Below are 13948 nucleotides of genomic sequence, written 5' to 3' on the forward strand. Positions count from 1 at the left end.
AATTTCATGAAAAATTTGATTTGCAACGAATGCGAATATCACCGCGATTTGATCGCGCAAATTGCTTCATTAAACTTCAGTGTTTTTTTTTGCTCCAGAAATAATGTGCTGCTCAGAATTGTGTGACAGTGCAATTTAGGGTTTAATCCCTGTAATTTTTTATTTTTTTTATATTGTCTTTATTCAACCTTTTTTAAGGTAAACAAAAAATTGCCAGTTATAATGATATGTTTGGACAATGACAAACATAAGTGGTGTATACATTAACACTTGAAGGAGTACAGCTCCCCACATGTAAACATAATGCACATAGAAATCACATCCTCCCCAGTCCATAGATGAGCAATTGCACTCAAGCAATCTGTGGGTAAAACTATCAGAATGTAACATACAAAACTTTCATCTTGTGATAAATCCGTACTGGGTGGATCGGATAGTGTTGGGGTTTAAACTCCCTCTTTTACTCAGCATATAAAATAGTGTATAAAACATTAACTGCATCTTAAGTCAAATAAAAATGAAAAGGAAAAGGTAATATAGAGGAAAAGGGGGTAGTAGGGTGATGGGGATGAAAAGGAAGGGAAGGCAGGGAAGGGGGTAGGGTACTTCAAGAGTGGAAATAAAGGGTGGGGTGAGTGAGAAAAGGGAAAATGGAAGAAAATGACGAGGAAAAATAGGGTAGGAGAAGGGATAGGCTATTTAATGAGCGGTAGGAAAGGAATAGGGTGCCCGTACCTCACAGGCTGATCCACTCCCACGGCATGCTCTCCTCAATTCTCCAGGTGGCTGCTCTCAAACTCAGGTGAGGCCACGTAAGTCAGCCAGGGGGCCCATGTGGCGTAAAATTTGGAATATTGATGCCTAGAATTGGCTAGAAGTTCCTCCATTCTACATACATGAGAACCTTCATTGAGCCAGGAGGAGTATGTGGGAGGTGTTGTTTCCTTCCAAAGTCTGGGGATAACCGTTCTGGCTGACATCAGCAAGAAATGTGTCAGCTTTGCTGTTAATTTAGGAGTGCCTTTCGGTAAAATGGATAGTAATAAAGTTGATGGTTTTTTGGGGAGGGATAGGGAGGTGAGAGTATGTATTGTGTCAAGGACTGATGACCAGTATCTATTTAGTAGTGGATAAGTCAACCATGTGTGGGACATGGTGCCTCCTGGGTTTCCACACCACCAGCATAAATCAGGGACAGATGGGTAAATACGGGAAAGAAGGGCAGGCACCCTGTACCATCGGGATATGATTTTGTAATTTGTTTCATGTGCTTTACTAGAGATTGAGGATTTATGGCACAGGGTTAAGGGCCTCCTCCAGTTCTCCTCTGTAATTTGGCAACCGATTTCCCGTTCCCACGCTAAGCAAAACAATAAAGGCTTTGAAGATCCTATATCTAACAGCACGGCGTATACTGCACTTATGGCATGAGGAGTCGCCGCACTTGCAGTACATAGGTTCTCAAATGTAGTTAATGGGCGGTGTAGATTGAGGCGGTTTTTGTGTGAGTTATAAAAGTGCCTAAGTGAATGTATTGAAAAGAGTGTAGGATAGAGTGAGGGGCATCTCCTAATATATCTGGGAGGGGTTTTAAAGTATGATTAGATATTAAGGAATGGAAGGTAATTCCACTCCCACGAGGAATGGAGAGAAAGGTGGGTGAGGAAAGAGCAGGAGGGAAAGCTGTGTTACCAAAGATAGGAGTCAATGGACCTTCAGACTTCAATAGAGGCAGATGTTTCAGATATGTAAAATATGTTTTCGCCATTGAATCCATCACCGGTGGTAGGGGTGCTGAGAGGTGAGCAGCAGAGAGCAACCCTAACAACCACAACAGGTTTTTAGGATGACGTCCACTGGATCGACTTTCAAGTTTGACCCATTGTTTATCCAGCTCCTCGTGAAACCTGTCTAAAACTCGGACAAGGACTGCTGCCAAGTAATAGGAGAGGCAATCCGGCATGGCCAAGCCTCCCTCCGCCTGTCATCTGAACAGAACACCCCTAGCTATGCGTGGTCTCCTACGGGCCTAGATGAAGCTTGACTGGAGCGCAGAGACCTCTCTAAAGAAATAGCATGGAATATGTGTTGGAATTCCAAATAGATAAAGGAGTCTGGGAAGGACATTCATCTTAAAGATGTTGATCCGACCCAACCGTGAAAAGTCTCTGCGCTCCCATCTTGCCAAATCTGATGGCAGGGTGTGTAGCAGAGGAGGGAAATTCACCTTAAAGGCATCCGAAAGATTAGAGGGGACTTGGATTCCCAAGTATTTTAAGGTCGCTGGTTGCCATTTGAAGGGATATAGGGATTTAAGTGTTTGTACTACAGATGATTGGAGAGTTATGTTCAGAGCCTCACTTTTTGAAGCATTCAGCTTATAATTACTATATTTTGAGAAGCTAGTTAATGTGGCCATGAGGGATGGTAGAGATTAGAGATGAGCGAACTTACAGTAAATTCGATTCGTCACGAACTTCTCGGCTCGGCAGTTGAAGACTTTTCCTGCGTAAATTAGTTCAGCCTTCAGGTGCTACGGTGGGGTGGAAAAGGTGGATACAGTCCTAGGAAAGAGTCTCCTAGGACTGTATCCACCTTTTCCAGCCCACCGGAGCACCGGAAAGCTGAACTAATTTATGCAAGAAAAGTAATCAACTGCCGAGCGGAGAAGTTCGTGATGAATCGAATTTACTGTAAGTTCGCTCATCTCTAGTAGAGATGTTAGTGGAGAGGAGATATATAGGAGTAAATCATCAGCAAACGCCGAACATTTATAGTGGTCACGAGACAATGGCAACCCCTTAATATCTGGATTGCGGCGTATTGCATTGAGCAAGTGTTCCATGCAGAGAACATACAATAACGGTGAAAGGGGGCACCCCTGTCTCGTGCTGTTAAAAATTTCAAACAGTGTAGATAGCTGACCATTAATGCAGATTTGTGCAAGGGGGGGTCTATAGAGAGCCATGATCTTTTGTCTCATATTGGGCCCAAGGCCTATCTGGGTCAAACATGAATTCCCAATCCATCCGGTCAAAAGCCTTCTCTGCGTCAAGTGAGAGGAGAAACATCGGTGTTAGAGAATGACGGGCATGGTGGATCGCAGAGAAGGCTCGAAGTGTGCTGTCTCTAGCCAGCTAATCTATTTGCTAATAGTCTAGCGAAAAGTTTGGCATCTGAATTTATCTGGGAAATGGGTTTGTAGCTGGGGCATTGTAGGGGATCTTTTCCTTCCTTAGGTATCACTGTTATATAAGCCCTCAAAAATGATTGGGGTATAGATGAATCATCCGAGATGACATTGAAAGCTTCCAAGAGTGGAGAGGTCAGTTCCGCTCTGAGTACCTTGTAAAATTTTCCGGTATAACCATCTGGTCCAGGGCTCTTGCCCGCCGGCATTGAGGAAATCGCTAAATCCAATTCTTCAGTGGTGAACTGGGTCTCCAAGGAAGCAATAACCTCTGAGGAGGGACATGGTAAGGCTGTATCTGCAATGTATTGTTTCAGTACATTGGAAGAAATAAGGGCCGGGGGTTTGGGTAATGTATAAAGATCCGTGTAATATCTGCAGAACGCTTCTAACATATCCCGTGTTAGGTTGGTGATCGGGCCATTTTTAGGTTGGATAGCAGGGATATAAAGGGACGATTTTTTCTCTCTCAGCGCATTTGCCAGGAGGCAACCCGATTTGTTGCTCCACTCGTAGAATAGTTTACTGGTAATTTGTCTATAGTATCGATGTTTGGTGTTTAGTAGTGACAAGAGTTCCTGATGTACTCTTATCAAGTCCCTGTAGATGAAGTCCTGTTGTGACTGTTTATGACGAGATTCAAGCTTGTGGAGTTGTTGGAAAAGGGAGGACAACCTATCAGATGCTGCCCTCTTGAGCCGAGCCCCATGTCTCACTAGAATGCCACACAGTACACATTTGAGTGCTTCCCATTTAATTAATAGGGAGGAGTTATCGTGAGCATGATCTAGAGCAAAGTTGGATATTGTCTGCTTAAGATCTTGTAAACACAAATCATCCAGGAGCAGGGATTCATTTAACCTCCAGGAGGCATGAGGCTTGGCGAAGGAAGGCAGTGAGAAGGAACAGGTGACAGGGGCATGATCCAACAGATTAGTTATTCCAATCTCAGCCGATTTGAATGTGGGTAAGAGGGAATGTGAGCAGAAGACGTAAACAATTCTGCTTTATGATTTCCTTGGGTGTGAGTAGAAGGTGTAATCACGGTCCTGAGGTCTCAGCGTTCTCCAGACATCCATTGGCTGTAGGAGATGGAGCTCCCGCCTCAGGGCCCTGAGTTTACTGTGTGGGATGTATGAGTGACCAGTGGAGGTGTCAATTGAAGGAAAGGGGGGGAGATTAAGGTCTCTGCAGAGGACTATGGGGCCTGTTGCGAACTGTGCTAATGAATCTAATGTTTTGATGAGAAAGGGAATTTGGTTATGGTTGGGGGCATAAATTGATGCTATAGTAATGGTTTTGTCCAATAGGGAGCAATTAGCGAATACATAGCGGGCATGTGGGTCAATAGAAGAGGAGAGGATTTTGAGGGGAAGGGATTTGTGGAAGGCCAGAGATGTCCCCTTTGTTCTTGACTCAGTATTTACTATAATACTTGTTGGTGAATGTGGGAAGATGGCCCTCTTTAAAATTAGTCTCCTGTAAGGCTATTATGTGTACTCTTTTTTATGAAGGGAATACAGGGTCTGGGCCCTCTTTTCAGGTGTGTTAAAACCCTTAACATTAAGGGAAGTGACTTTGATATCAGATGCCATGTGTGTATCTAATATTTGAAACTAACTCACCCGAATTTGAGGGAGCCGAGGAGTCGATCAGCCCGGAAGCACGACACCACTTGAAATCAGGTAGCCTGTCAAGAAAAAGAGAGACACGAGGGTGTAAGGACAGTGAAAAGGTAATAAGCAGTATCTGCATAGACACAGACACACAGGAACTAGGAGAGGAGGTCCTAAGGACCTTAGACCTAATCGGAACCAGTCCGACGTCTACACTAAAGTGGGCAATGTAGAAGACATACCAGAACATTAGGTACACAGACATAAACAGCATCATACAAACCATAGTATGAACGGTGGGCAACTAAAGGGGTCCCTTAACTAGCTTAAGGCTGGGGACGCTTATGTAAAACAGGCTAAGGAAACTCTGAGGGTCAGAGACATACTGTAATCTAATAGTCGGGAGGCAGAGAAGTATCATAACTTCATAAAATAGGAATTACTATTCAGGCCAAAGCAGTAATAGAATCTTAGGTGATTTTTATAACTATCTAGTGTTGCTCACGAATATTCGCAATGCAAATTTTATTCGCGAATATCGCATATTCGCGAATTTGCGAATATTCACGAATATAGCACTATATATTCGAAATTACGAATATTATTATTATTATTTTTTTTTTTCACAATACACATCACAGTGATAATCCCTCTCTGCTTCCAGCTTGTGTGGTGTAAAGAAGGCTCTAATACTACTGTGTGAGACTGGCGTACGAATTTTTGCATATGGTCTCAGCAGTTAGAACTCCTACTTAAGAGTACCCCACTCTGTCACAGGTGACAATAGTTCAGTCTTAAGAGCAAAAGTCAAGTAACACGCTTCTACCATTGCGGTAAAGGATTCGGGGTTGTTCCGTTTCTTCTGGTCGAGGGAAAATAAGAGTTAGGTGGTGTCTGTGGAGGTGTGATAAACGTCTTGTTCCAGTCCAGCAGCTGTATCGGGGGGAGCTTGAACATAGACAAGAAACCAGGCAGGTCAGCTGGGCATCTCAGTGTGGCAGATGAATGCAAGGAAGAAGCGGCGCTTCTTCCTTGCATTCTTCAGTTACTTGGGATCTTGAGTTGGACCCTAGGAGCCTGTGCACCCACTTTGGACAATAAGTCCTCCACTGTGCCTTACCTATTTTTTCTTTGTTCCTCAGTGTGGCAGATGTTGTCCCGTGTTTCGCTGATAGGGAAAAAAACATTTGTATACAATGTGTGTGTTTTGAAGAACTTGAAAGAGGGGTTTCAGTGAGGCTCGTAGCCTCAGGGTCCGTAATGACAAGTCAGGATATAATTGGAGTTGAGTCCCATTGTAAGTTATATTGCGGAGAGTGCAGGCCTTGCGCATAATTTCATCCTTTTGAAGGGAGTGATGCACCCTACAGATCACATCCCTCGGTTTTTTAGGGTCGGGTTTTTTGGCTTTTAAAGCTCTATGAGCTCTATGGAGTTCAATTGGAGAGTCCGCTGGTTTCTGGAGGATTTCATTGAAGAGCTTCTGTAGTGTACCAAGGAGGTCTTGGGATGATACTGTTTCTGGCAAACCTTTAAGTCTGATGTTATTCCTGCGATTTCTATTGTCCATATCATCAATATGATCCACTGTTAGGGCATTCTGTATGGTCAAGTTTGTTGTAGTCTCCTGTAGTTGTTGTATTTGAGAAGTTGTCACTGAGTGCAATTCTTCCAGCTTGTGAACTCTTTCCTGAAGATTTTAACATCCTTTTTGGCAGGTTTAAGATCTTGGGTCCATGCTGACTTAAGATCAGAGGCAAGGGCGTGCATGTCCGCCTTGGTTGGCAGCAAGGCTAATAGAGCTTGTAATTCAGGGTAGTTCTTAAGTGTGTTCACTGCCATTTCAGGGGAGGGCAAAGTAGCAATGGACGTGGCATAAGGTGTCGCAGGATGAGTGGGCGTGGCTGCACTTTTATTTTTTTTTGGTGGCGAGTTGTTCATCTGGAGAACCCCCCTGTGGAGTATGGGAGCCATCAGAGGACGAGCAATCAGAAGTGCGACGTCTGAGTTGTCGCATTTTCATTGGAGTTTTAAATAATTTTTTCTTTGCAGGCGGACTTTCGCCCCAATAATCCGCAGCATCACTTTCTGCAGAAGAGTCATGTGATCCCCTTTCTGAATTAGAAGCATCTGAGGCCATTTCGCCTGACCAGTCTGTGACATTTCTTGCTAGTGGACCCGGGACTGGGGCTGTGGGACCCTGACCTGTAGGTAAAGAGGCAGGACCATAGCTCATCTTATGGGTATGGGGAGATTTGGTCTTAGAGTTTCTTGTGACCGTTTGCCATTGATCACTTTTGGTATGTTTAGTAGCAGTATAGGTAGCTGGATAATTCTGTGCTACTGATTGTGAGAGCTCTTTATTAGTAAGGTCTGCAGAGACATCTGGTAGAACAGTCTGTTTCATTTCCACAGAAGTGTTCAGTGCATTGGTGGAGGTATTTGGGGTGGAATGGCCTGGGATAGTATGTTGTTTTACTTTCATTTCAGCTGCTGCATCAGCATATGTGTTATCTCCTGCCTGCAGCGTGGAGGAGACTGCATGGGGAAGGGGCCGCTGTGTCTGTGTGAGAGCAAAGCTAGATTTGCTGACAGGACGTAACTCAGGGAAGTCAGTGAGAGACTCGGGCAGTGTTTCTCTTACTTGGGCCACCTAAGGTGGCAATGAGGATGTCTCCTGAGGCAGTCCTGGCTGGGAGGGAGCCAGAGGGAGGCTGCTCTCCCTTCCTCCAGATGTAACAGCTGCTGCCATTGTAGGTGTCTCTGGGCTGGAGCTCGGGCTGGCCACGTGGGGCGGCACTTGCAGAGATGAGAGAGAGCAGTGCATTGTGTTTACAGGGTCCTGTAGAGCTGATTTCTGCCTGAAAAAGTAAGTTATTGAGCTCAGGGGATAGTCAGATGTTTCTTGTGTCCTTTTCTTCTTTTTGTTGCGAGATCTGCTTCCCATAACATAGTTACATAGTTACATAGTTAGTTCGGTCGAAAAAAGACATATGTCCATCAAGTTCAACCAGGGAATTAAGGGGTAGGGGTGTGGCGCGATATTGGGGAAGGGATGAGATTTTATATTTCTTCATAAGCATTAATGTTATTTTGTTCCAGGAATGTATCTAATCCTGTTTTAAAGCTGTTAATTGTTCCTGCTGTGACCAGTTCCTGAGGTAGACCGTTCCATAAATTCACAGTCCTCACGGTAAAGAAGGCGTGTCGCCCCTTGAGACTAAACTTTTTCTTCTCCAGACGGAGGGAGTGCCCCCTCGTCCTTTGGGGGGGTTTAACCTGGAACAGTTTTTCTCCATATTTTTTGTATGGGCCATTAATATACTTATATACGTTTATCATATCCCCCCTTAAACATCTCTTCTCAAGACTAAACAATTGTAACTCCTTTAATCGCTCCTCATAGCTAAGATGCTCCATGCCCCAAATTAGTTTAGTCGCGCGTCTCTGCACCCTTTTCAACTCCGCAGTGTACCTTTTATGGACAGGTGCCCAAAACTGAACAGCATATTCCAGGTAAGGCCGTACCAATGATTTATAAAGGGGGAGTATTATGTCCCTGTCCCTTGAGTCCATGCCTCTTTTGATATATGACAATATCCTGCCGGCTTTGGAAGCAGCAGCCTGACATTGCATGCTATTCTGTAGTCTGTGATCTACAAGTACACCCAGATCCTTCTCTATCAGTGACTCTGCCAGTTTAATCCCCCCTAAGACATACGATGCATGCAGGTTATTAGTACCCAGATGCATAACTTTACATTTATCCACATTGAACCTCATTTGCCAAGTGGATGCCCAGACACTTAGTCTATCCAAGTCATCTTGTAACTTATGCACATCCTCTATAGACTGTACTGTGCTACAAAGCTTGGTGTCATCTGCAAAGATAGAAACAGAGCTGTTAATACCATCCTCTATATCATTGATAAATAAATTAAACAACAGCGGTCCCAGTACTGAACCTTGGGGTACACCACTAATAACCGGGGACCAATCAGAATACGAATCATTGACCACCACTCTCTGGGTACGATCCATGAGCCAGTGTTCAATCCAGTTACAAACTAAAATTTCCAAACCCAAAGACCTTAACTTACCTGTCAGACGTCTATGAGGGACAGTATCAAACGCTTTAGCAAAATCCAGAAACACTATATCCACAGCCATTCCTCTGTCAAGGCTTCTACTCACCTCTTCATAACTGTCACGATTCGGCAGGCTGGAGGTGGATCCTCTGTGCCAGAGAGGGATTGGCGTGGACCGTGCTAGTGGACCGGTTCTAAGCTGCTACCGGTTTTCACCAGAGCCCGCCGCAAAGCGGGATGGTCTTGCAGCGGCGGTAGCAACCAGGTCGTATCCACTAGCAATGGCTCAACCTCTCTGACTGCTGAAGATAGGCGCGGTACAAGGGAGTAGACAAGAGCAAGGTCGGACGTAGCAGAAGGTCGGGGCAGGCAGCAGGAATCGTAGTCAATATGGCGATAGCAGGAGGTCAAGTACACAGTATGGACAAACACAGTAAACGCTTTCTCTAGGCACTAAGGCAACAAGATCCGGCAGGGGAGTGCAGGGGCAGTGATCAGATATAGTCTGGGAGCAGGTGGAAGCCAATTAAGCTAATTGGGCCAGGCACCAATCATTGGTGCACTGGCCCTTTAAATCTCAGAGAGCTGGCGCGCGCGCGCCCTAGAGAGCGGAGCCGCGCGCGCCAGCACATGACAGCAGGGGACCGGGACGGGTAAGTGACCTGGGATGCGATTCGCGAGCGGGCGCGTCCCGCTGTGCGAATCGCATCCCCGACGGCCATGACAGTGCAGCGCTCCCGGTCAGCGGGACTGACCGGGGCGCTGCGGAGAGAGAGGCGCCGTGAGTGCTCCGGGGAGGAGCGGGGACCCGGAGCGCTAGGCGTAACAGTACCCCCCCCCCCTTAGGTCTCCCCTTTTCTTTGTCCGGTAACTGCCTCCCCTGGGATGAGGACACCGGGAAAGAATGGAGGGTTTCCTCAACGGCAGGCAGTACAGCAGGAATGGGAATGGGGAGGGAGGGCAGAGGGCGAAGCCTGGCACGGGGCAGTGTGACAACAGGACGGGGGCCATGAGGAGGCACTGAGGCGTGCCTGACGGGACTGGGAGGGGGGAGAGGCACTTCCCATGGCAGGCAGAGTCCCAGTTCTTGATCTCTCCTGTGGACCAATCAAGGGTTGGGGAATGGCGTTGAAGCCATGGTAGTCCAAGGAGAATTTCGGAAGTGCAATTGGAGAGGACCAAAAACTCAATTTTTTCGTGATGAGGTCCGATGCACATTAGGAGGGGCTCCGTGCGGTAACGCACGGTGCAATCCAACCTGACTCCGTTGACCGCGGAAATGTAGAGTGGCTTGACGAGACGGGTCACAGGGATGCGGAATTTATTCACCAAGGAATCCAGAATAAAATTCCCAGAGGCACCAGAGTCCAAGCAGGCCACGGCTGAGAGGGAGGATTTGGGTGAAGGAGAAATCCACACGGGCACCGTGAGACGTGGAGAAGCCGACTTAGAATCAAGAGACGCCACACCCACGAGAGCTGGGTGCGAGCGTGCGTTTCCCAGACGTGGAGGACGGATAGGGCAATCCACCAAGAAATGTTCGGTACTGGCACAGTACAGACAAAGATTTTCTTCCCTACGGCGATTCCTCTCTTCCTGGGTCAGGCGAGACCGATCCACTTGCATGGCCTCCTCGGCGGGAGGCCTAGGCGTAGATTGCAACGGAGACTGTGGGAGAGGTGCCCAGAGATCTAAGTCTTTTTCCTGGCGGAGCTCTTGATGTCTCTCAGAAAAACGCATGTCAATGCGAGTGGCTAGATGAATGAGTTCATGCAGGTTAGCAGGAATTTCTCGTGCGGCCAGAACATCTTTAATGTTGCTGGATAGGCCTTTTTTAAAGGTCGCGCAGAGGGCCTCATTATTCCAGGATAGTTCAGAAGCAAGAGTACGGAATTGTATGGCGTACTCGCCAACGGAAGAATTACCCTGGACCAGGTTCAGCAGGGCAGTCTCAGCAGAAGAGGCTCGGGCAGGTTCCTCAAAGACACTTCGAATTTCCGAGAAGAAGGAGTGTACAGAGGCAGTGACGGGGTCATTGCGGTCCCAGAGCGGTGTGGCCCATGACAGAGCTTTCCCAGACAGAAGGCTGACTACGAAAGCCACCTTAGACCTTTCAGTAGGAAACTGGTCCGACATCATCTCCAAGTGCAGGGAACATTGTGAAAGAAAGCCACGGCAAAACTTAGAGTCCCCATCAAATTTGTCCGGCAGGGACAAGCGGAGGCTAGGAGTGGCCACTCGCTGCGGAAGAGGTGCAGGAGCTGGCGGAGGAGATGGTTGCTGCTGTAGCAGAGGCAGAAGTTGCGACTGAAGTTGCTGCACCATGGTGGACACTTCCGACAGCTGGTGAGTTAGATGGGCGATCTGTCGGGATTGCTGGGAGACCACCGTGGTGAGGTCAGAGATAGCTGGCAGGGGAACCTCAGCGGGATCCATGGCCGGATCTACTGTCACGATTCGGCAGGCTGGAGGTGGATCCTCTGTGCCAGAGAGGGATTGGCGTGGACCGTGCTAGTGGACCGGTTCTAAGCTGCTACCGGTTTTCACCAGAGCCCGCCGCAAAGCGGGATGGTCTTGCAGCGGCGGTAGCAACCAGGTCGTATCCACTAGCAACGGCTCAACCTCTCTGACTGCTGAAGATAGGCGCGGTACAAGGGAGTAGACAAGAGCAAGGTCGGACGTAGCAGAAGGTCGGGGCAGGCAGCAGGAATCGTAGTCAATATGGCAATAGCAGGAGGTCAAGTACACAGTATGGACAAACACAGTAAACGCTTTCTCTAGGCACTAAGGCAACAAGATCCGGCAGGGGAGTGCAGGGGCAGTGATCAGATATAGTCTGGGAGCAGGTGGAAGCCAATTAAGCTAATTGGGCCAGGCACCAATCATTGGTGCACTGGCCCTTTAAATCTCAGAGAGCTGGCGCGCGCGCGCCCTAGAGAGCGGAGCCGCGCGCGCCAGCACATGACAGCAGGGGACCGGGACGGGTAACTGACCTGGGATGCGATTCGCGAGCGGGCGCGTCCCGCTGTGCGAATCGCATCCCCGACGGCCATGACAGTGCAGCGCTCCCGGTCAGCGGGACTGACCAGGGCGCTGCGGAGAGAGAGGCGCCGTGAGCGCTCCGGGGAGGAGCGGGGACCCGGAGCGCTATGCGTAACAATAACCTTGTGTTTTGCCTGTTAAAAGACCGGTCTGTACAGAGCTCTCACAAAAGTAGTAGAGAGTCGGCACTCGTATAGGTGGTGGTGCACGTGGACCAAAGGTACAAATAGTAGGTAGAAGAGATCCCGGCACTCACTAGGTATGCTGAATCATAATGGTTTATTAATCCATATGCAGGAAAAAGTAGCGACTCGCAGGACGCGTTTCGGCCAGGTGGCCTTTGTCAACTGATCTACCAAATAGACATCACAGGTGTACATATATAGGAAGAGGAAGCCCTCCCCTTCCGGCTCATAGGTGTAAACACCTGACGGCTGAGTGATAAAATGCCTACACAATATCTCAGGTAATACATGGTTGGTAACTATAGATGTGGTTAGCCTCTACACGTCTATTGAGCACGAAAAGGGAATGGAGTCCACCAGATGGCTACTAGAATCTAGTGACTTCAGCCCACAACAGAAGGATTTTTTGTTGGGACTATTGAGGCTGGTCCTGTTTGAGAAATATTTCATGTACGGTGACAACTTTTTCTTACAGCAACGTGGATCGGCGATGGGCGCAAACATGGCCCCTCCCTATGCAAACGCTTATATGGCTCACTTTGAGTATCTCTTTATCTATACCAATAATTTTTTTTAGATGTTGGAAACGTTATATAGATGATATTTTTTGCATTTGGGAGGGGCCACGTCCTACCCTTGATCTCTTTTTGGACTTCATGAATAGTATCAGGAGTGAATCACAGTTCACCATGTCATGCAGCCAGGAAAGTATTAACTTTCTGGACACACTGGTTGTTAAAAATGGAAAGGGCGATCTTGAGACTGATCTCTATAGAAAGCCCATTGATCGGAATAGTCTACTCCACTTCTCCAGCTCACACCCCAGTTCGGTAAAAAAATCCCTCCCGAGAGCACAACGACAAAGAGTAGAGAGGATTGTACATGACCCACAAAAGAGGGATGTGAGACTGCGGGAATTGGAGAACAAATTCCGTGAGAGAGGTTACCCAGAAACTGTCCTGGAGGCAGCCAAAATACCTTCTACTAGTATTTCCTCAACCAACCCTAGGATCCCCTTTGTAAGAAATTTTCATCCCCTCTCTTATAAAGTGGACAATGTGATCAAAAAATATTGGTACCTTCTTAATAGATCTTACCCTCAGATTGACGAATTTAACCCCTTAAGGACTGAGCCCTTTTTCGCCTTAAGGACTCGGCCATTTTTTGCAAATCTGACCACTGTAACTTTAAACATTAATAACTCTGGAATGCTTTTAGTTATCATTCTGATTTCAAGATTGTTTTTTCGTGACATATTCTACTTTAACATAGTGGTAAAATTTTGTGGTAACTTGCATCCTTTCTTGGTGAAAAATCCCAAAATTTTATGAAAAATTTGAAAATTTTGCATTTTTCTAACTTTGAAGCTCTCTGCTTGTAAGGAAAATGGATATTCCAAATAATTTATTGTTTTATTCACATATACAATATGTCTACTTTATGTTTGCATCATAAAATTGATGAGCTTTTACTTTTGGAAGACACCAGAGGGCTTCAAAGTTCAGCAGCAATTTTCCAATTTTTCACAAAATTTTGAAACTCGCTTTTTTTCAGGGACCAGTTCAGGTTTGAAGTGGATTTGAAGGGTCTTCATATTATAAATACCCCATAAATTACCAAATTATAAAAACTGCACCCCCCAAAGTATTCAAAATGACATTCAGTAAACGTTTTAACCCTTTAGGGGTGTCACAGGAATAGCAGCAAAGTGAAGGAGAAAATTCACAACCTTCATTTTTTACACTCGCATGTTCTTGTAGACCCAATTTTTGAATTTTTACAAGGGGTAAAAAGGAGAAAATTTTTACTTGTATTTGAAACCCAATT

The 13948-nt window shown here is 46.5% G+C and overlaps 1 protein-coding gene across 1 annotated transcript in view; it reads left to right on the forward strand.

Annotated features, from left to right (window-relative positions):
• Positions 1–7368: 7368 nt before the first annotated feature.
• LOC130321061 (extracellular calcium-sensing receptor-like) overlaps positions 7369–13948 on the forward strand; it is a 196788-nt gene continuing 190208 nt past the window's right edge. The window contains exon 1 of the mRNA XM_056553034.1: positions 7369–7675. The gene's annotated coding sequence lies outside the window, so the exon portion shown is untranslated. The remainder of the gene's footprint in view (positions 7676–13948) is intronic.

Source organism: Hyla sarda, chromosome 1 (genome assembly GCF_029499605.1).
Source record: "Hyla sarda isolate aHylSar1 chromosome 1, aHylSar1.hap1, whole genome shotgun sequence".
In the NCBI taxonomy this organism is placed as follows: Eukaryota; Metazoa; Chordata; class Amphibia; order Anura; family Hylidae; genus Hyla; species Hyla sarda.